The sequence below is a fragment of the Podarcis liolepis genome, assembly GCF_965112155.1.
Source record: "Podarcis liolepis genome assembly, chromosome: 11".
Taxonomy (NCBI): Eukaryota; Metazoa; Chordata; class Lepidosauria; order Squamata; family Lacertidae; genus Podarcis; species Podarcis liolepis.
The window spans coordinates 48,962,075-48,982,621 of record NC_139565.1 but is presented as its reverse complement, the minus strand read 5'-3'; the positions used below and the strand labels follow the sequence as shown (position 1 = coordinate 48,982,621).

Genomic DNA, 20,547 nt, shown 5'->3' with positions numbered 1-20,547 from the left:
ATATTGTTCCCATTTTAGAGATGAAATAATTATGGTAAGTTCAGAAAGACTTGTCAGAAATCACACGTTGAGCCGCAGAGAGAGAGAGGGGCACCTTGAGTGTGAAGCTCTCAGCTCCAAATCCAGTTCCATCCAGTGGACTATACTGCTTGATTCAAGGAAGTAAGCTTGGGACAATCAAGGCCCTGCCAGGAAATGAAAAACTAGCTGCTTTAAAAGCCAAGACAAACACTCCCAAAGTTAGCGACAAAACGTGAAAGTCATCACAGCTAGGTCCAATATGAAGAAGGAAGAAGAAGAGAAGAAGAGTTTGCATTTGATATCCCGCTTTATCACTACCCAAAGGAGTCTCAAAGCGGCTACCAGTCTCCTTTCCCTTCCTCCCCCACAACAAACACTCTGTGAGGTGAGTGGGGCTGAGAGACTTCAGAAAAGGGTGACTGGCCCAAGGTCACCCAGCAGCTGCATGTGGAGGAGCGGAGACGCGAACCCGGTTCCCCAGATTACGAGTCTATTGCTCTTAACCACTACACCACACTGGAAGAAGGTGCCTGGGTACTCATAAAATGTTGGAACAGAAACTCCAGGTCCAAACTAGATTGTGGCATTGAAATCTAGAACTGCCCCCCAATCATGCATAAAGCAGGGGGTGGGTGACTTTTAGAAGCAAAGGGGGACACGTAAGAGGTGCTGATCCCTTTCCACTTTGCTGCTGTCTCTCTACCCCTGGCGCTTTCCTTTCTGCTAACCTTAAAGTGAAACAAAATTAAAAATTCTGTGTATCTGAAGAAGTGTGCATGCACACGAAAGCTCATACCAATAACAAACTTAGTTGGTCTCTAAGGTGCTACTGGAAGGAATTTTTTTTATTTTGTTTTGACTACAGCAGACCAACACGGCTACCTACCTGTAACTTAAAGTGAAATGTAGGCTTTTAATACACTGGAATTGTGAATGGATTTCTTAGGGGTAAGTAATGGCTCCAAGCACAATTAGGACAGTCATGAGACTGGTAGGGCAAAGGCCAAATAGTAGGTAGAGCCACAGCCAATCACAGGTGGAGCCAACTAATTCTATTTTTGTCACCATCCTCCTCCCTCTTGATGCCTATACAGGTAACACTGAGACTGAGGAGGAGAATGACAGGCAATGCCACTCCCTGGATTGGTTGACAGGCAGGTGGGCAGCTGGGGGCTGCTTGAAGGCAGACTGAGGTTGATGAGGAAGCACCCCATTTGCCCTAATGGACCAGGGCAAGGAGAAACCCATAATCCTCTTGCAGCTTCTAATATTTTGCCTATAGATGATGACTGATGCAGTTGGGATAGGATTTTCCTGATCGATTGTTCACTTTAACTCCTCAGGGGAACTGGGGTTTCTTTTTTACCAAGTAAAGAGAGAGATTTTAAAACTGCTTTTCCAGAAACCCAAAGAAAACTTTCTAAAAACCTGTCAGTACTATTTTTACTACACACACAAACACACAGAGGCAAAGAAAGGATTTTGAACCATCAATACAGCAGGAGCTTTTAAGATAGCTTCTATAGATGCGTTAATAATGCCTTTTAAATCTATGAGAATCCCATTTTGCATTTTTTGCATTACACAACACAATTCCAATCTGATAATGCCATAATTCACCAGCGTTGCAATGCTGACCTGAGTCTCATTGCTTGTGTAAGATCTATGCAATCCAGCCTCCCTTTTGCCCTACAAGCATCTACATGTGGCTCGCCTTATTAGATCTAATAAATCATTTGCAGCCCACAAGCTAATCACCATGTGTGATTCTGCATGACTGCTTGGATAAGGATTTTTTTTAAGGGTTGTTGCTTTCTAGGGGGAAGGGGCTATTAATGAATTCCAGTGCCTAACAAAAAGGTCAGGTTTGCCTAGAGATAAATGGTCATGGCAGCAAACTGTTTAACCGTAAATGTAATATAACAAAACGCCTTGTGCACTACGTTATGCATGGAAAAGTGGGAAGAACCACCTCACTGTCCCCTGGAATTCCTTCCTGTGTGGCTGCAGGAGCAGGGCTTCCTGGTGGAGAATGGGTGGGAGACGAGTTGGATAAGGAACAGCTGAGAAGAGAGGCAGCTGTTGACAATTGAATATGCATGAGTTTATTACAACTGAGGAGGAAGGGAAGGTGTTGGGGAGATGTGGTTGTTAGAAGTTCAGTTGTGGGGCTAGAGCTCTGGTTGAGCCAAAGCTCAGTGGTGAAAAGGTGCTGGGAAGGAGCTTGAGGGGTTGGTAGGTTGCATGGGGAGGTGTGAGTCCTCAGCTTAGGCCCAACTGGTGGCTCAGCAATGAACTGCTTATGGGTGTTCAATGGAGGAAACCCTGTCCCTAATGAACACTGAACAATCCTGTGGCCAGCGATATTTGTGTGCAGGAAGTGGGGGTATGGCTATAGTGCCAGGGATATAGAGCCCTGTCCTTGAAGCCCAACAAAAAGTGCAATGTTTTCTTTTATGCTTTGGCTAGTTGTATTTCATTCTAGGGCCAAAGTAGATAATCCAACATAGATTGGTGCCAGGAGCCCCTGTTTCTTTAAGTGTTGGCCAATAGCAAGAGCAGGGGTTATAATTCAGGCCAGGAACATGGCTCTGGGGAAGGAATGCTTACCCCTTTCTCCTGTAATTTTCCTGATCACCTCCTCCCACCCATGGGTGAAGGCAGGACTTTTGTTGGGGGGGCAGAACCTCCATTAACCATGTGTTTTTATTGAGGGGGGCCAAAAGGTTCCTTCCTCTCTGCTCCGTTGGGTAAAACATAATGTGAACACATCCTGAATATGTTCAGTTTCCCTACTGGGGCAACTGGTTGCTTCAGGATGATGGAGGTTTTTACTGGCAAGATAAAAGGGGAAGGAGTTAGGATGCCCCCCACCTCTCATTTTTGTTCTACAGCTGACACTGACCAACATGTAAAGAGGCAGGAGACCCAATCACAGATCTCTGCTACTGTGTCTAATCTGGCAACTTACAAAATTATGTGCAACGATGCATATTAGCTTTCCATGTAATCATTCCAGACACCAAGGGCATTTCCAGATTGTCACTATTTTTGAGTGGTAAAGGTAAAAAGGGACCCCATTAGATCCAGTTGTGACCGACTCTGGGGTTGCGGTGCTCATCTCGCTTTACTGGCCGAGGGAGCCGGTGTACAGCTTCCGGGTCATGTGGCCAGCATGAATAAGCCGCTTCTGGCAAACCAGCGCAGCGCACGGAAATGCCATTTACCTTCCCGCCGGAGCGGTACCTATTTATCTACTTGCACTTTGACGTGCTTTTGAACTGCTAGGTTGGCAGGAGCAGGGACCAAGCAACGGGAGCTCACCCCGTCGCAGGGATTCGAACCACCGACCTTCTGATCAGCAAGTCCTAGGCCCTGTGGTTTAACCCACAGCGCCACCCGCGCTACCCCTTTTTTTTGAGTGGTACTCAGTTGCAAAAGCAGGTTGTTCAATTAAAGTTGATTGGGAGATCTTGCACAGCAAACCCACCTTCCCCAAAGATCAGACTTTTTTCCAGTAAGGAAAGTGAGTGGGGAAATGCATTGGAAAGTGTGCTTGCTTTGACACAACACCATCTAACCTCCCCACCAACAAATCGGGCTGAATATGCGCAATAAGCAGGTTATCTGGAAGCACCTAAAAAGCACTGCTCTGCATATAGGGGAAAAAGAGAGCAAAAGAAAAAAACATTGGTTGGCACCAAAGGAATTGCCAAAGGGAGACAAAGGGAAGCCATTTTAATCTGTTGTTATCTAATTAATCACACCGATTAATTGATTAATGCCTTCTGCCTAACAAAAGAGATAAGCAGCGTGGGGTGGCTCTGGAAATAGCTACAGGGGAATGTGGGCAATGAAGTACAGACTCAAAAGCTGGGGGTCCAAAGAGACAAAAAAAGAAGATATGAAAGACAAAGGAATGGGGAAGAGAAAGATTTTACATGATAAAAGCAGTTGTCAAATGCATGTCATCTGGTTCTCAAGCACCACAAAATACTGAACACCCCCCCAAAAAAAGGAATCACACAGACTTTTGCAGAAATATTCAATTTGGATCACAACAAAAAGCTTTAGTGCAAGGGTTTCCTCTGGTATATGCCCCAGGATACAGCCTGATCAGTGAAGTGAATTGTTAGTGTAATCGAGCTTAATTAAATGTGTATACAGTACCTGGCATTCAAATGGGTTCCTTAGCTGTTAGATTTATAGCCTTGATGGCATGGAGGGCTGCCTTCAGACAAGGCATTTTAGGCACTAGGCATCTTTTTTTTTTTAAGGGATTGTCCAGTGCGATCAGTTGCAATGCTGAGAATTCCTCGTCTAATCCCCGTTTTATGGAACCCATCCTAGAGTAATAAAAGACATTATCGATTAGAGCTGATCTGTGGAATTCGAGAGATAGCAGCATGAGAAATGTTCCTTTCTCTGTACGGAGATGCCGTCCCTGCTTTTATGGCAAATTAATAAAAAACTTATGTTGAGGCAGGCTTCCACGAATGGTAACCTGCAAAATGGAATCCAGGCCCCTGCCAGCAGTGGATAGCGACTGCTCAAGAGCTTAGGAAACGCACTGCTTTTGCTGACTGAGAAGGTAGAGCGGGGAGAGAAAGCTGGCCGCTTCATCCATCTGCCATGGGCAGCATTCAGCTTTGTGTGTCACAACCTTGTATAGCCCTGTGTCAGGACAACAGGCTCACATGAAGCGACAACGCAATAAATGCGATAAATGTTTATATTGTAAACCGCCCTGGGATCCTCGGATGAAGGACAGTATAGAAAATTAATTGATAAAAACAAATTAATAAATGTAAGATTCCGGGGTGCCATTGTTGCTTTTGAGGCTTGCACAACCTGCTTCTGTGCTAGTTTTTATAGCTTCCATAATATCTGCGCTATTTAGGTATTCATTTGCAAATAAACAGACTATTGTGACAACACCCAAGCCAGGGCGTTCTCTTTTCCAGTGGAAACAGACTCCATAAAAACTAGCCATCTGAGTCACCCCACCCGACTTCATCTTAACCATTATCAGGACCAAACTAGATGTGATGTTTTGGAGTAAATGCAATTAGTGTGCTTTTTTTTTTTTTTTGTTATCGAAATAAACTGTGGTCCATGACATGTCTGTGGATTTGTGGTTTGAAGACGGGAGATGGCATGCCCATCGCATGAACCGTTCATATTGATTTTTAATTGTATTTTATTGCTTACTTTATTTCTCAGGAACACTGAAAAGACAAGGTGCTTTCTGTGCGCAAGTTCTGTTAAGCGCAATGGAACTTTGAGGTCAGCTTAAGTCACTCTGAAATAAGATATCAGAGCACTCCAAATCATTTGCCCATGTACATACACAGAAAATAGGCAACACATGATGATCTGCATTGAATCAGTCGTAATGCACCCCTAATTATAATCTGAGAAGGGGGAGTGAATGTGACTCTCATGAAGGGAGCCTGCACCTCTGAATTTGCCCCTACACCACTGCTCTGCACACAGGAGAAAAGCCTTTCCTGTCCTTTTGGCGTAACTGGTTGCAATTACATGCCACTTTGCAAAATGACTTATGCAGAGCCTCATGGATGGAGAAGGATTACATAATGTTTATATCTGTCCTCAGATATAAGTGCAGATGTCCCCCAGGTCCTATTTTAAATGCAAAGGCTCCATCTTGGATAGCATCCCACTTTCTAGCCCTTTGATATTTTCCTGTAATGCTTCGGGGCATGCGATATACATAATCCTCCCAGAAAATGGAAAAAGAATGAGGCTCGGAGTTCCATTTGCTCACCTCTTTATACCTCTCTCTAGCCTATAATGAAAGCAAGCTGTGTGGTCTTCAGTGGAAATGAGAACAACTTTTTCCTCTTAGCAACATTTTGGATAAGCTGCTTCTGTTGTTGATGGTATCTTTGGGGGTGGGGTGTGTTTATTCTTTTAAATGGAAGATGCTGGTATGAGAAACATTAGAATAATTTAAAGACCATAGGTCTTTCAACATTGATTTGGGAGAGGGACAGATAATTTCAGTCAATTAAACAAACATAAATACAGATGGTAACATTGGCACCAGAAGTAATGGCTCCTCCCCAGTTCCTTCCCCAGAAGCCCAAGGCTCTAACGTCTTGTTTCTTGTTGCTCCACTCTTTTCATTTCTCAGCATTTTCTAGGAGACCAGAGGGGAGGGAAGCAGCAGATGGGGCTCCCTAGATTCTTCAGCAGCCTGCCTCATTTCTGTCTCCTGCTCCCCTCCTCTCCTGCCTTTGAGTCTGGACTGCTCTCTGCCACAGATTCTTCCTGCTCACTAAGCCCTGTTCCCTCTTCAGCTTCTGACACCTCCTCCTCCAGGTCTGCTCCCTCTTCTCCCCCTGACCACCTACGGTCATCCCACCACCATTCCCCTGGTACTGAGCCTTAATCCCTTGGAGGTTCCCCAGCTGGTGCCCTCCAACCACTTCTCTGCCTCCAGCCAGTCCATGACACTTGACCACATACAGTGAAACCTTGGTTTCCGAATTAATCCGTTCCGGGAGTCCATTTGACTCCCAAAATGGTTCAAAAACCAAGGCACAGCATCAGGAAGCTCCTGCAGCCACTCAGAAGCCTCAGAAGTCATGCCGGATGTTCGACTTCCAAAAAACATTTGCAAACCGAAGCAATTATTTATGGGTTTGCGGTGTTCGGGAGCGGATTTGTTCAGCATCTAAGCTGTTTGGGAATCAAGGTTCCACTGTATGTGCCAGGATCCAGCACATGGCCACTGCACAACACAAGGATTGCTCCAGCGGGTAGTGGGTGCCCCTCCAAAATACTTCTTGCTCATCTAGCACTGCTAAGGTCCTTTGTAGCATGGATGAAATTTTTTGCACCCCATATAATGCTCTTTGCCACCCTATCAGGCACCCAAAACTACCGTATTTTTCGCCCCATAAGACGCACTTTTTCCTCTCCAAAAATGAAGAGGAAATCGGGGTGCGTCTTATGGGGCGAATGCCTGCAAGCCTTGCGCGCTCGGCTGGAGGTCCCACCGGGTGCGCGAGGCTTGGGGCGGCAGCCTGTCGCCCGAAGCACGGGGAGCCCTCGGGAGGGCTCCCCCTGCTTCGGGCGAGTGTCTGCAAGCCTTGCGCACCCGGCAGGAGGTCCCACCGGGTGCGCGAGGCTTGGGGCGGCAGCGGACTGCTTGCGCGCACCTAGAAGCTAGCAGTCCGCTGCCGCCCCAAGCCTGGCGGGAGGGACCTCCTGGTGGGACCTCCTGCCGGGTGCGCCAGGCTTGGGGCGGCAGCGGACTGCTACCTTCTAGGTGCGCGCAAGCAGTCCGCTGCCGCCCCAAGCCTCGCGCACCCGGTGGGACCTCCTGCCGGGTGCGCCAGGCTTGGGGCGGCAGCGGACTGCTTGCGCGCACCTAGAAGCTTGGGGCGCTCAGCACGCCCCAAGCTTCTAGGTGCGCGCAAGCAGTCCGCTGCCGCCCCAAGCCTCGCGCACCCGGTGGGACCTCCTGCCGGGTGCGCCAGGCTTGGGGCGGCAGCGGACTGCTTGCGCGCACCTAGAAGCTTGGGGCGCGCTGAGCTCAGCACGCCCCAAGCTCCTGGTATAGCGCAGCGATCCGCTAGCCCTGGGAGAGCCCCGCGGCTCTCCCAGGGCTAGCGGACTGCTTGCCGGCACGCAGAAGCTTGGGGCGCGCTGACCTCAGCTTGCCCCAAGCTTCTGGATTAGCGCAGGAGTCCGCTAGCCCTGGGAGAGGCGCCCGGCTCTCCCACGCTAGCGGAGACCTTGCCTGCACGCAGAAGCTTGGGGCGCGCTGAGCTCCGCACACCCCAAGCTCCTGGTGTAGCGCAGCGCACCTGGGGGGGGAAATAAATTTTTTTCCCTTTATTTCCCCCCCAAAAATCTAGGTGCGTCTTATGGGCCGGTGCGTCTTATGGGGCGAAAAATACGGTAGATCATCTGGAGTGACTTTGATGCACCATCTGTCAGCCCCAATGGGAATATGCAGTCCCATCTGCATTCAGAAGCTCAGACAGGGAAGGTTCATAGCTCAGTGGCGGCACAAATGCTTTGTAGACAAATGGTCAATCTCCACTAGCATCTTCACGTAGGACTGGGAAAGACCCTAGGGGCTGGCGAAATTGGCCCTGAGCAGGGGCACAAAAAGCACCTATCAGACTATGGAATGTATGGCGCATATATGTGTGACACCACTGCTGTTGCAGCAAGATCAAACATGGGAGAAGCTGCCCATCCTTCTCGCCCTGTGGTCAAGTGAAATTTTCAGCAGAGTGGAGTGGGATGGGTGGGTTGCTGATACAGCTCCTTGCCGAGGGCACAAGGGACTCTAGGTCTGAAATCCTGGAGAGCTGCCGTCAGTCAGTGTTGTCAGTAATGAACTGGATGGACCAATGATTTTACTTGGTGGAAGACAGCTTCCTAAGTAACCCTCATATTCATCTATGTTATGTGATACTGTGCAACACAATTCTACTGTGCTAGAATTGTTGTGAGATCATCTACCAATGTGACTTTTTCCTCCCAAGCAGAACCTGGAATTTTGTATGTAACTCCTTAAGCTATCTTGAGGGGGTTTGCTCTGATGGGTCTAGTGGAGATTTAGGTTTAATGTGTTTCTTGGAGAGAGCACGATATTCTCCTTTTATTTCCCTACGGCTCTGTATGCTTTGAAGGTAATTTAAGAATGAAACATGCTTTGGAATAAGCATTAGGATGAGAGCGGAGAAGGGTATTGGATTACCGACCCCATCTCCCTGCGAGGGCTAAATGTAGTCCTCAGAGAAAAGATACATCAGATCATAAACTGATGCTATTTGGATGTTAGCCAAAGGTTAAGAATCCCCCACCCACCCTGCCCAGCTTTTCTGGCATGACTATTAAAAGAAAATAATTGTCAGTCATAACAGCAATACAAATACATCCACTCTTGGAATCTAAGGAAGTGGGGAAGGGAAGATTAGGCTGGTATTCAATGCAATTTTACTCAGAGTAGACCCACTGAAATGAATGTACATGACTAAATTGGGGTTATTAATTCCCCGCCTCATGGGTGGTCATGTGAAGTGGTCACTTTGAATAGATTTGCAAACACACTCACACAAATGTTGGTTTGCAGCAGTGTGCAAAAGAATCTGAGTCTGTACACAGCCGCTATTTCATGCAATTGGTGTGCCGTGAACTGAGAGGCACTGTGTGCTCAGATTTATAGGAGCCACTGAACATCTGGTATATTGCATATGTGTGTGTTCATGTATGTGTGCCAGAAATGTCTTTTAAATTAGACCATGTGGAGAAGGCTATAGCAGGGCAAATCGTGATGCCCATCATACTATTTTGCATTTCTTCTTCCTAAAATAACTGGAAGGCCCAGGGTTACTAGACAGAATGTTTCTATTATTATTATTATTATTATTATTATTATTATTATTAAGTTCGTATGGACTTACCAGCCAACCTTATGCATATTTACTCTTGCCCACCCTATTCATACTTACTAGAAGTAAGAATTACTAATTCCAGTTTAATTCCCAAGTAAACATGCATAGGGTGCTTCTATTGGATATTTTTGTAATATATTTTAGAGGCATAGCCATGCTAGTCTGCTGCAGCTAAAACAAGGAAGAGACTCACACAATTTACCAAAGTATATGCAATTTTTGTAAACCTTACTTAGCTGGAGAACTTGCCTGCAAAATTCAGAGTGGTGTGAATTCCAAAGGACGGTTGTGTTGAAATGTGCATGCTATTCTGGAAACAGCAGACTTGGTAGCTTTGCCTTTAAATGTGAACTGAATTGAAATTCTCCCCCATCCCTGGTCTGAAGGCATTGAGAATGTGGGCAGCTGCTTCCCCTCCCATCCAGTGGCTCTCCTGGTCCTTTTGCCTGCCCTGTCACAGGGCAAAGGTAATGTCTGTCTTTCTCCAACAGGTGAAGGAGGAGCTTGGGTGAAAGGACCAATGGGATAGCAAGATGTCAGGGACAGAGGCTGTCCAGATTCTTGGTGTATTAGAGTTAAAGAGACAAAGCATTACCTCTGGACCAAGTCCTGGCAGCCCTATGTATGTTAGTTAGTTAGCTAGTTAGTTAGTTAGCTAGTTAGTTAGTTTCTATACTGCCCTTTACCTGAGGGTCACAGGGTGGTTTATACAGTGGTACCTCGGGTTACATATGTTTCAGGTTACAGACTCCGCTAACCCAGAAATAGTACTTCGGGTTAAGAACTTTGCTTCAGGATGAGAACAGAAATTGTGCTCCGGCGGCGCAGCGGCAGCGGGAGGCTCCATTAGCTAAAGCGGTGCTTCAGGTTAAGAACAGTTTCAGGTTAAGAACGGACCTCCGGAACGAATTAAGTACTTAACCCGAGGTACCACTGTAATATTAAAGCACAAAAATACATAATGTAGTTCTGAATCGCCTAGGTGAAAGATGGTATATTATTAATTAATTATTGATAAATAATAATAGCAAAAACAATAAACCCGGCCCCACAGCTTAAAAGGCCATAGATAGTTTAATTAGCCGAACGCCTGGGAGAAGATGAATGTGCAGGCCGTAGGTAGGCACTCAGAAAGCCAACACTCTCTGTGGCAAGGTTCTCCGGATCCAGTTGATCTCAGCCAGGAGCTCCCTGTGGAATTTAAAAATTGCAGCATCTTATCCCCACACGGATGCTGTTCCCTCCACCAAGGGTAATAATTTGCAGCCAGAAATGGCATGCCAGTTTCTAAGGGAGCCCGGTTGCTATGGAGAAGAGGGAGGATTCCCTGCGACTGGCAGAGATTCATGCAAGACCTTTCCTGGGAAATTGCGTTCGTCTTTAAAGCCTCACACAAAGGGTTGTTTGGTATCTTGGCTTCACTAGGAGGGTCTCGCTGAGTAGATTTGTGTTGTGTGAAGATGGTTGTCCTTTGATAAATATGGGAATGGCAAGCTAGTTGGTGGGAGTGATTGTTCTTGTTTTCAGTCCCGTTTTTCCTCCTCTAAAGCAATCTCCAACTTCCACTGATTCCACACTCAGCCCAGCAGACTCCTTTAGAAAACAGAAGGATAGCTCAGTCAATAGAGCATGAGACTCTTAATCTCAGGGTCGTCGGTTCAAACCCCACGTTGAGCGAAAAATTCTAGAAGAGCCTTGGGGTCCCTTCCAACTCTACAAGTCTATGTCTATGTCTAAGAGCATTCCCGTTCATTACAAAATGCTTTCAGTGCCTCCGGACATTGGATAGGCTAGCACTTTCAGTTCCAGCAAAGTGTGCACAGATTTTTAAAGCACGTCCATCTATTACCTTGAAGGTTAGAGGTTCTTCTTGCCTTGAAATCACAGAATAAAAAAAAACGTAGAATTTGAAGGGATACCTGTTATGTACTGAGTTGAATAGGATCCAAACTGCAGCAGTCTGATTGGTCCTAGAACAATAGGATTCAGAATGTAGCAGTCTGATTGGTCCTAGAACAATGCAGCAGTATGATTGGTCAGCAGGAGCCACCCAAACCAGCTCCAGATAGAAGTGAATCCACAACCTGATTGGCCTACAGGAGAATTCCAGAATTAGCCAATCACGTGCAGCCCATTGTGTAAATAATTTACATAAAGCAGATACTTTGAGGGGACTTTCATTCCCTCCTCAGCACTATGAGCTGAATAAAGAGCATGAAATCCACTCTTGACTCTGAGTATATTTCAATACCCAAGGGTAATCTAGTCCAACCACCTGCAATACAGGAATCTCAACCAAAACATCCATGGTAGATGGCCACCCAACCTCTGCTTAAAAACCTCCTAGGCACACAACCTCCCAAGGGAGTCCTGTCCCACCATTGAACAGCTCTTACTGTCAGAACGTCCCCCCTGATGTTTAGTAGCAATCTTCTTTCTTGTAACTTGAATCCATCGGTTGGTGTGGAAACGCTAATCATGTGTGATACTACCCTCTCGTCACACTGAAATCCGTAAGATGTTCTCCTGAGCATAAGCGATTAGGACAAAGCTGTAAAAGTGCTTGAAAGGAAGTAGTAGAATGAGAAGAGGTCTCAGGTCAGAGGCCATAAAATGTAATCCAGCTATGAAAACGTTGCTTCTTGCAAATGTATAACCAGCTACAGAGGTAAGGAGGCATGACCAGGCATTTGTTGGGGCCTCAGTGCAAGCAAAGCCCTCCCTGACCCAGCGGAATTGGTGGCTCTCGTTTTATGTGACGCATCCACAAGTCTGGTGCCAGATGCAGGCATCATCATGTCAAGGGCCACACCTCTGCAGGAGACCCCTGTTGACCCCCAGAGACTCCAGGCCTTGTTGCTACATCCTGCCCCTCAGTGGTACAGTCACTGCTTAATACACCTGCCATCTCTGGGTCTGGTCCGGTTTACGGGTGGTCGAAGTCCCAGCTGAGGACATTGGGACCGGGGGCAAGATGGCAGGGTGGGAGCAGGAACGAGAGTCCAGAAGCCAGGGGTCTGAGGGTCAGGGGGCAGGGAGTCACGAAGCCAAGGGTCAAGGGTCAAGAAGCCAAATGCAGCAAGGCAGGAAACAAGCTGCTGTGGCAAAGAGCTGAAGGGAAATGCTGACCTTATATCCCTTCCTGGCCCTTGCCACCAGGTGCAGTGAGTTACCAAGCGGTCTCACCTGTGTGGCCGTGCCTTGCCTCTCCAGAACAAACTTAGGAAGGCCCCAGTCCTGCAAAGCCCTATTGGTCACAGGGCCTGGCTCCTGCACGCACTCCTGACACTGGGCATGCAGTTGGTAGGAGGAACAAGGGTGAGGCAATAGGGCAGCATTCTTCACAGGCCTTGCCCTCTTCCTCTGGACAGCTGTGTGAGTTGAGCCCACAAAGGGAAGGCACAGTGGGGACCACGGTGATAAAAAGAAGTGGGTCCCATGGAGAGCATCTTGCTTAAAACCTGAAGGCAGAACTGGACAACCATAAAGGCAATGTGGAAGAACCCTTGGTTTTCATCCGTCTCCAAAAGGATCTGCCAATAATCCCCTCCCATGCTCTCAAATCCTGTGATTTTCAAAAATAAAATGAACATTTAACAATTCCTTTTTACTTTTTGTAGGTGTTTTGCCAACTAGGACTGACCTGGTTCTTATTCTGATTGCAGAACTAGGCTTATTTGTTATTCCTTTATTTGTTGTTTCTAACTCCCGGTTTTCCTTTTTTGGCCAGATAGCAAGAAACAAACTGCAGCTCTTCCTAGAAAATGTTTGCAAAAGAGGGCAGGATCTTGCACAACTTCTCTGCTTCATTGTTTAATCCTAAACTCTCTTGCTGGACTGGTCGTTCAGGAATTATTATTTTAAACCAAAGATGAATGGCTTGCCTTGCTAATCCTTACCTATTGTTCTTCTTCAAGAAACCTGCAAGAGAAAGTTTACTTACAGGCCTGATGGTTTACTCTTACCCCCACTTTGGTTCCATTGTTGCTGTGCACTTATCGCAAATGATTTTTGTGTTGTTCCTGGCATTAACATCATTACTCACATGATACAGGCATGAGTGCTTCCCTCAAGTGCTCTGCAACAAAGGAGTTTCAGAGCGTTTCTCAATTTTGTATGGGGCTATTACAAATCCCATACTTCTTAGGACCTGGTGGAGTTACACAGCATTACTCAGAGCCTACAGCCAAAGAATTGTGCAGATGTGAAACTTAGTCCTACCGCCACCCACCGCTTCTCGACCTTTTCTCCTTCCTCTGGATTGTATGTCACAGTTTTGCAGTGACAGCGGGAACCACAACAGGCAAAATCCCCGTCAGGATCTCAAATCTAGATGGAGCAGCTCTCTGACCACTACCTCCTGAGCTTCCTCCATTGCCTGCTCATTTCCTTCCTCTCATAAAAAGCAGATCCTTTTGATGGGCCTTCTGCAAAGCTTTGCCCCAGGAGCTGTTTTCTCCTTGACTTCTCACTTACTCAGCTATGTGCCTTCCCTATACTTTATCTCCTCAGCTTTACTTGAACCTCCTACTTTGTCCCACTTCCTTCAGACTCCATTTTGTTTTCAAACCAGTCTCCTCAGGAGGAAACCCCTCATCCTCCCACTGAACTTAAGCACTAAGAACTTCCTTGAGAGTCATGGGCGTAGCCAGACTGGGGCAGGGGGGCAGCTGCCCCCCCCCGATCAAGTAAAACAATAGACATACTTCACTAACTGACCAAACACGTCAGTTCTGCTCCCCCAACAAAAGTCCTGGCTACGCCCATGTTGAGAGTCCACTCTTTTGCCATTCGTGCCAGAGTTTCTTCTGCTCTGTACCTCAGCTTCCTTTTCCACCAATCTTTCCTTCATATTTCTTTGTTTTTGACCCATTTCTTTCCATTACCTAACCTGCACCCTTCAGGCACTTTGCCCTGGGCAGCTCACTGTCCCTTAGCTAAATTGTGGGATGCCTTTATAGTCATTGGTCTACCCTGTAAATAATATTTGTGATTTTAATCCAATCCAAACTGGCAACTTTCCCTTACTTCACAGAAATCAGACTACAAACTGCAAACTGAGCAACTGAACGTTCTGAACCATTCTAACAGCACAATATATAGATTTAGGACTACAGTGGTACCTCGGGTTACAGATGCTTCAGGTTACAGATGCTTCAGGTTACAGACTCTGCTAACCCAGAAATAGTACCTCGGGTTAAGAACTTTGCTTCAGGATGAGAACAGAAATTGTGCTCCAGCGGCGCGGCGGCAGCGGGAGGCCCCATTAGCTAAAGTGGTACCTCAGGTTAAGAATAGTTTCAGGTTAAGAACGGACCTCAAGAACAAATTAAGTTCTTAACCTGAGGTACCACTGTATATGGGAAAAAGAGAAATTAGGATAATCCTTCAATATCAATCAGTGGTTTCCCTTTTGTATTTTGAGTAGCATTTTGTTTGCTACATGGTTGCAGTCAGGATTGTGTGAGCTAAAAATACCCCTAGGATTCTGCACCAAGGTGACTCAAATTCTGCAACTGGTGTAAGAAGAAGAAGAAGAAGAAGAAGAAGAAGAAGAAGAAGAAGAGTTTGGATTTGATATCCCGCCTTTCACTCCCTTTAAGGAGTCTCAAAGCGGCTAACATCCTCCTTTCCCTTCCTCCCCCACAACAAACACTCTGTGAGGTGAGTGGGGCTGAGAGACTTCAGAGAAGTGTGACTGGCCCAAGGTCACCCAGCAGCTGCATGTGGAGGAGTGGAGAAGCGAACCCAGATTACGAGACTACCGCTCTTAACCACTACACCACACTGGCTCTCAGTAAATTATGCAAATTAAGTGTTTTGATACATTTGACTATTTTGCATAATTTGCAGCATGGTTACTCAAGAAGTATGCTCCATTAATTTCAGCGGAGATTCCTCCTAAAGAGGTATGCATAGGATTGCAGCTCATGTCTGCTTTGGGGATGGGGAAAGAGGTTCATGGATGGAGCTGAACTCCAACCCCTGCAAAAATGCTGCTGGGGCGCCTCTGGCTTCAAACATCTCACAAGGAATTTCACAAGCTATTTCCCATGCACTGTCTTTGCTGCCCAAACTGGGAGAAATAAATTGTTTTTGACTGTTTGTTGTTCTTTTAAAAAGCCAAGTTCTGACACTGGATTCTGCACCCAATAACCAAATTGTGTGCATTTCTGTCCTCGTGCAAAATTGTAGGCTACAGCACAGAGCCTGCTTGCAGCAGCGCTGAAAAAACAGAGGGTGGGTGGTTCTCAAATGTTTAATATGAATGTGACACACCTGTTTATAGAAGGTGAGGAAGTGAAAACACTGCATCCTAATGAACAGGGGAAATGAAGGCTAAACTACACAGGACTTTGGAGATCCATAATTGAATCTCCTGTGTCTTTCCATTTCTTTTAACAGCAGACTGGGGGGACATGTTTCTAGGAGAAATATGGTCTATATAGAACCTCAGTGCTCAGAGAGAGTATGCCAAAGGATAACAGTTACTAGGAAGAGAGGATTGTTGGCTTTTATGCTTAGGTTCTGGCTTCTCGCGGGCTTGAACAAAAGGTTGCTGTGTAATATACAGAGTGATTGTGTAAGTAAGTGCACTTCCCCTGATACTGGAGTGTGGTCACTGTAGTACAGTGATTGTGGTTACACTGATCACCACATGAGTGTCTGAAGGAAGTTCTCACTGATTAGACCATCGAATGCTTTTCTCGGCAAGCACACTATACAGATGGCAGATTGGGAAGATATCTAGGCACGTCCCGTGGGAGACACTTGAGGGCTTGCGGAATAAGCAGTCGATGAGTCCAAGGTTTCCATAACGAAATGTTAAAAATAAAGGATTTGTCAGAGCTGTGGTTTCTAAAGTGAGGAGCATGCAGTGAGTCTATAGGGATATCATAGTACATCTGTCAGTTGCCTTTCTGTGGAACATAACTTGGTATTTGCAGTTCCTGCAGAAGAGACTTGTTGGAAGTTATAGCCAGCAGTAGGTCTTTGTAGTGTACATAGTTGATGGGGGTCTAATGCAGGAATTGACGGGGGGGGACTGTGTAAGACAACTGCTGTTGGGAGGTGGGTTGCCCTTTCATGGGATATGATGTGGGGCAGTGGATTTGGTTGTCTGTGTATATTTATAAATAAACGCAACTATTCCAGAATGCCAGTTAGATCCCAGGGACTGCCTTCCAAACGAAACCCAAACTAGGTAAGCGCTGCATCCCTTGATTTTCTCACCACTTGGGAGAAGAGCATGTTGGAACCTGACTATCTGGGATGTAACGAAGGTTCTCTTGCCTGGAAGCCTCTAAGCAGCCAGTGCGGTTGAGAGAAGATCACAGTTAAATCCTTTTTCAACCTGGTTTACAAAAAGGAAAAAATATTCCTGTTCCGCTTAGGTGGAAGCAAGTTGCACTTTGATGTTCCACATCCTACAGAAGTGTGCATAACGCTGCCACCTTATAGTCCAATCCTGTGCTCTGGAATCTATAATGATGAAGGGTAGTTGTGTGTGGGTGTTCTCTGAATTTAGTGAGTTTCGCAGTGCTCTTATTAGAAGCCACATTGATTCCATTGGAATTGCATATAAATGTGTGTGGGACTGCAGCCCTGTACCCACACCATCTATTTACAGAACATGACTTCCTCCCAGAGAGTCCTGGCAACTGAAGTTTGTCAAGGGCACTGGGAATTGTAGCTCTGTGAGGGTGAACTACAGTTCCCAGGAATCTTTGGGGGGAAGCTATGTGATTTAAGTGTACTGTGAGGGTGTGACTTAAGTGTGCAAAGGATCACAACCTTACAAGTACAAAGCAAACAAACCTCAAACCTCTTGTCATCTATGGAACATACCACTTGTCTGTTATTCCAAATAAAACAAAACACATCACCTCAATGGCATCGCAAGCTTCTCTGAGCCTGATCCTAAGCATGTGTACTCAGAAGTAAGCCCTGTTGATTTAAATGGGAATTACTACCAAATAAGGGGCTTATATTGCCAAGTGATCCTAAGAATGTTTGCTTGGAAGCCAGTCCCAGTAAGTGGAGACTCCTGCCAGGTAATTGTGCATGGGATTATCCCTGTGCAACCAAACTCCTGTCCCTGTTTACTCAGGCGGATCTTACTCCCAAGCAACTATAATCTTATAGCTTCCCGCGGATTTAATATTTATTTACTCATATTTATTTTCAACACATATTTTCCTTTCTTTTTTTTTTTTACTCTGGAGTAAATAGTTCTTCTGGAGGGCACCGCAACGGAAGGTGAAAAACCCGAAGCTGCGGCCATTTAACACCCATAGAGCCCCAATGCTGCTCGGCGAGTCTACTCGGAGGTAAAGCCCCGCGAGCCTCCGCCTCCAGGGGCGCTAGAGAGCAACCACGCGAGGCAGGGAGCCGCGCAAGCTGAACGCGCGGTTATTGGCTGAGGGGGAAAAGCGGGGAGGGGGGGAGAGGCGGGGAGAAGAACCCTTCCCACGTGACCCACCTCCAGAATGTTGGGTTCTTGCCCCAGAGCCGGCGCCGCGAGTCGATCCCTCGAGGCTGGGCAGCAGCAGCAGCAGCAACATAAGCGGCGGCGGCGGCGCCTTCATTTGCAGCGTTCACGTGGGCGCGTGGTGATGTAATCCCTCCTCCTCCGCCCGCCCCGTCGTGGCGCTTGCAACGCCGCGGAGCCGCTCTCCGTTGTTTCTCGAGGTGGGGGCAAAAAGGCAACTTTTGTTTCTTGGGCCGGTTCTGCTCTCCGAGCCGGTGCGCGCTCCATGGGGTGAGTGCAGCGTGCGCGCCCGGCTCGAACTTTTCTCCTGCTCCTCCCCTCACGTCTCTGCTCCTTTGGGAAGCCGCCCTTCCCAGGCGAACCCCGCTCTCTCTCCCCCCGCTTCGAGGTTGCTTCGGTCTCCCCCCTCTCGCCTCCCCTCCTTGCGCCTTTTCTCCTTTTGTTGCGCGGAGCCCGGTCGCGGCAGCTCGGCTGGGGGGCACCAAGGAGGAGGGAGACGGGGGCGCTATGAATGGGAGCATTGTCTCGCCCTCCCTTCAGGAAAGGTTTGGGGTGGAAAGCGAGCGGGGGGGAGCGTGTTTCGGGGTGCGTTTCAACGGGGAGGGGGGGTTCCCCTTGGGTCCGCTTCAAGGGAATAAGAGAGAGTAACAGAGAGGATAAGCGGTACCTCTGGAGAAGGGTCCGGGAATGGGAAATACCGCGCGGGGGGCTCCCCTCAGCTCGTTTCCTTGCAGTTTGGGGTCCCTGAACTTTAAACGGGCTTGTGGAGGATAGAGAAGCCGATTACACACCCACGAAGTGATTGCTGGAAGGGCGGGGGTTGCTTTATAGGTGCTCCATCTCTCTCTCTCTTTCTCTCCTTATGCTTCAAATCAGCTTTTGGTTTCTGTTGTATGGTAGATGGGAGGCCCTTTTTTTTTCCTTTGAGAAAAGGGGGGGAAAGTTCCTCCGGGGGAAAAGATGGGAAATGACACCTTCTGTCCCAAGAAGGAAAAGAGAGCTTTTCTTTCTTTCTTTCTTTCTTTCTTTCTTTTTCTTTCTTTTTCTGTCTTTCCCCCACAAGCAGACAACACAAAGCTGTTCCCTCCAGTGCGTTTTCCTTCCAAAGACCGCCTCAGCGCAACCTTTAGGGGGAAGACCTCTTCGCTCCTCTCCCCCTCCATCCCATAAGTGCTCATTGCTGTGGTCTAGACCCACCAGGGCTTTGGAAAGTTGACAGCTCCGCAGCTTACATGTGAGTCATAATCACTGGGTAAGCTGAAAAGGCTAAAGAAATCAAAATCTTTGGGTTTCCCTCCTGCTGCCAAGGTATCCTCAAAGCAGGATTTTATTTAATTTTTTTTGAGAGTGGAAGAAAAGATCCCATTGGAGGGATATGCTCAGGGTAAGCTGGTGGATTTTTCACACCTCCTAAGGGGATTTATTCTTTTCAAGGTACTTATGCTTAAATTTCTAATGTGGTGAGCTTGTTTGTGGTGGGTTTTTTTTAAAAGGGAGATTTTACCCATGTGTACCAATTCCACACTGATGAGTTGTGAGCATAATTTACTGGATAATAAAAAGGTTCTACATATGAAATGAAGGGAACCATTAACATCGATGAAAATCTACCCTTGTACTCTAGCTCACAACATGCTGTGGGCTGTGCCAGTAAGGTGTGAGAATCTATTTCCGTCTTTACTTGCCTGGTGGGAAATGTTTAAAAATGCCATTCTTGGATAAAGAAGTACAAAAGTATTTTCTCTTTCAGGGTTGTATTTATAAATAGGCAACACCTGCAACTTTTGATTGCAGGGTGGCTTTGCCCTAGTTAGTGGTGGCTAACCTGCAATCTTTCAAATATTGAGAATAATAGAATTGTAGAGTTGGAAGGGGCCAAGAGGGTCATCTAGTCCAATCCCCTGCAATGCCCAAGGTTGGGCTTAAACCCATCAATTTGAGATTAAGATTCTCATGCTCTACTCACTGAGCTATATGATGGACACCAGCTCCACCATCCTTGGCCTTTGGTCAAGCTGGTTAGGGCTGATGAGAGTTGGAATCCACCAACATATGGAGGGCCACAGGTTCCCCTTCCTGTAACAGGTTACATATGAAGTTGTTGGACCACTGGTCTAATTAGCCAAGTACTGGTAGCGGCTCTCAAAGATTTCAGAAGAGACATTCCCAACTTTACCTAGAGAAGCCAAGGATTCAACCTGTGACCTTTTGCACGCAAAACAGATGCTCTGCCACTGAGTTATGACCCTTCCTGTGCATTAGAATACATTTATTTCAAAGGTGGCATCACTTGATCAAGATTTGAGTGTCACCAGTGAAGGTTTGGGGGGATTTGTTGCAGGTTGTAACTCAAATTAACCATTGCATTGTGAGCTGTTATGATTGGAGGGGCAAGAGTCTCATTTTACACATTATGTGTTAAGAAACCTGGATTTGCTTCTGAGCGTATGCCAAGTAGGGTGAGGCCAATTGCACATTATATCACAGATATTTTCAGAAACCTTTTTATCACTTTCCCACACTATATTTTTCTAAGTGTGCACCTAAGCATGTGATGTGTAAAAAGGCCCATTAAGTAATTCCATGTGGAACTTT

At 46.7% G+C, this 20,547-nt stretch overlaps 1 protein-coding gene and 1 long non-coding RNA gene across 10 annotated transcripts in view; one reads left to right on the top strand and one right to left on the bottom strand.

The window, feature by feature from the left end:
• LOC310689090 overlaps positions 1–18,056 on the bottom strand; it is a 33,436-nt gene extending 15,380 nt beyond the window's left edge. Inside the window, exons 1-2 of the long non-coding RNA XR_014517302.1 lie at positions 17,944–18,056; positions 4,192–4,367 (exon numbers count right to left, since the gene is read on the bottom strand). This is a non-coding gene — a long non-coding RNA (uncharacterized lncRNA). The remainder of the gene's footprint in view (positions 1–4,191; positions 4,368–17,943) is intronic.
• RAI14 (retinoic acid induced 14) overlaps positions 17,834–20,547 on the top strand; it is a 92,995-nt gene continuing 90,281 nt past the window's right edge. Inside the window, exon 1 of one of the 9 annotated variants that reach the window (XM_083465800.1) lies at positions 17,834–18,233. The gene's annotated coding sequence lies outside the window, so the exon portion shown is untranslated. Of the gene's footprint in view, positions 19,205–20,547 lie in introns of all 9 variants that reach the window. The other 8 variants (XM_083465804.1, XM_083465801.1, XM_083465805.1 and 5 more) reach the window with 8 other exon arrangements.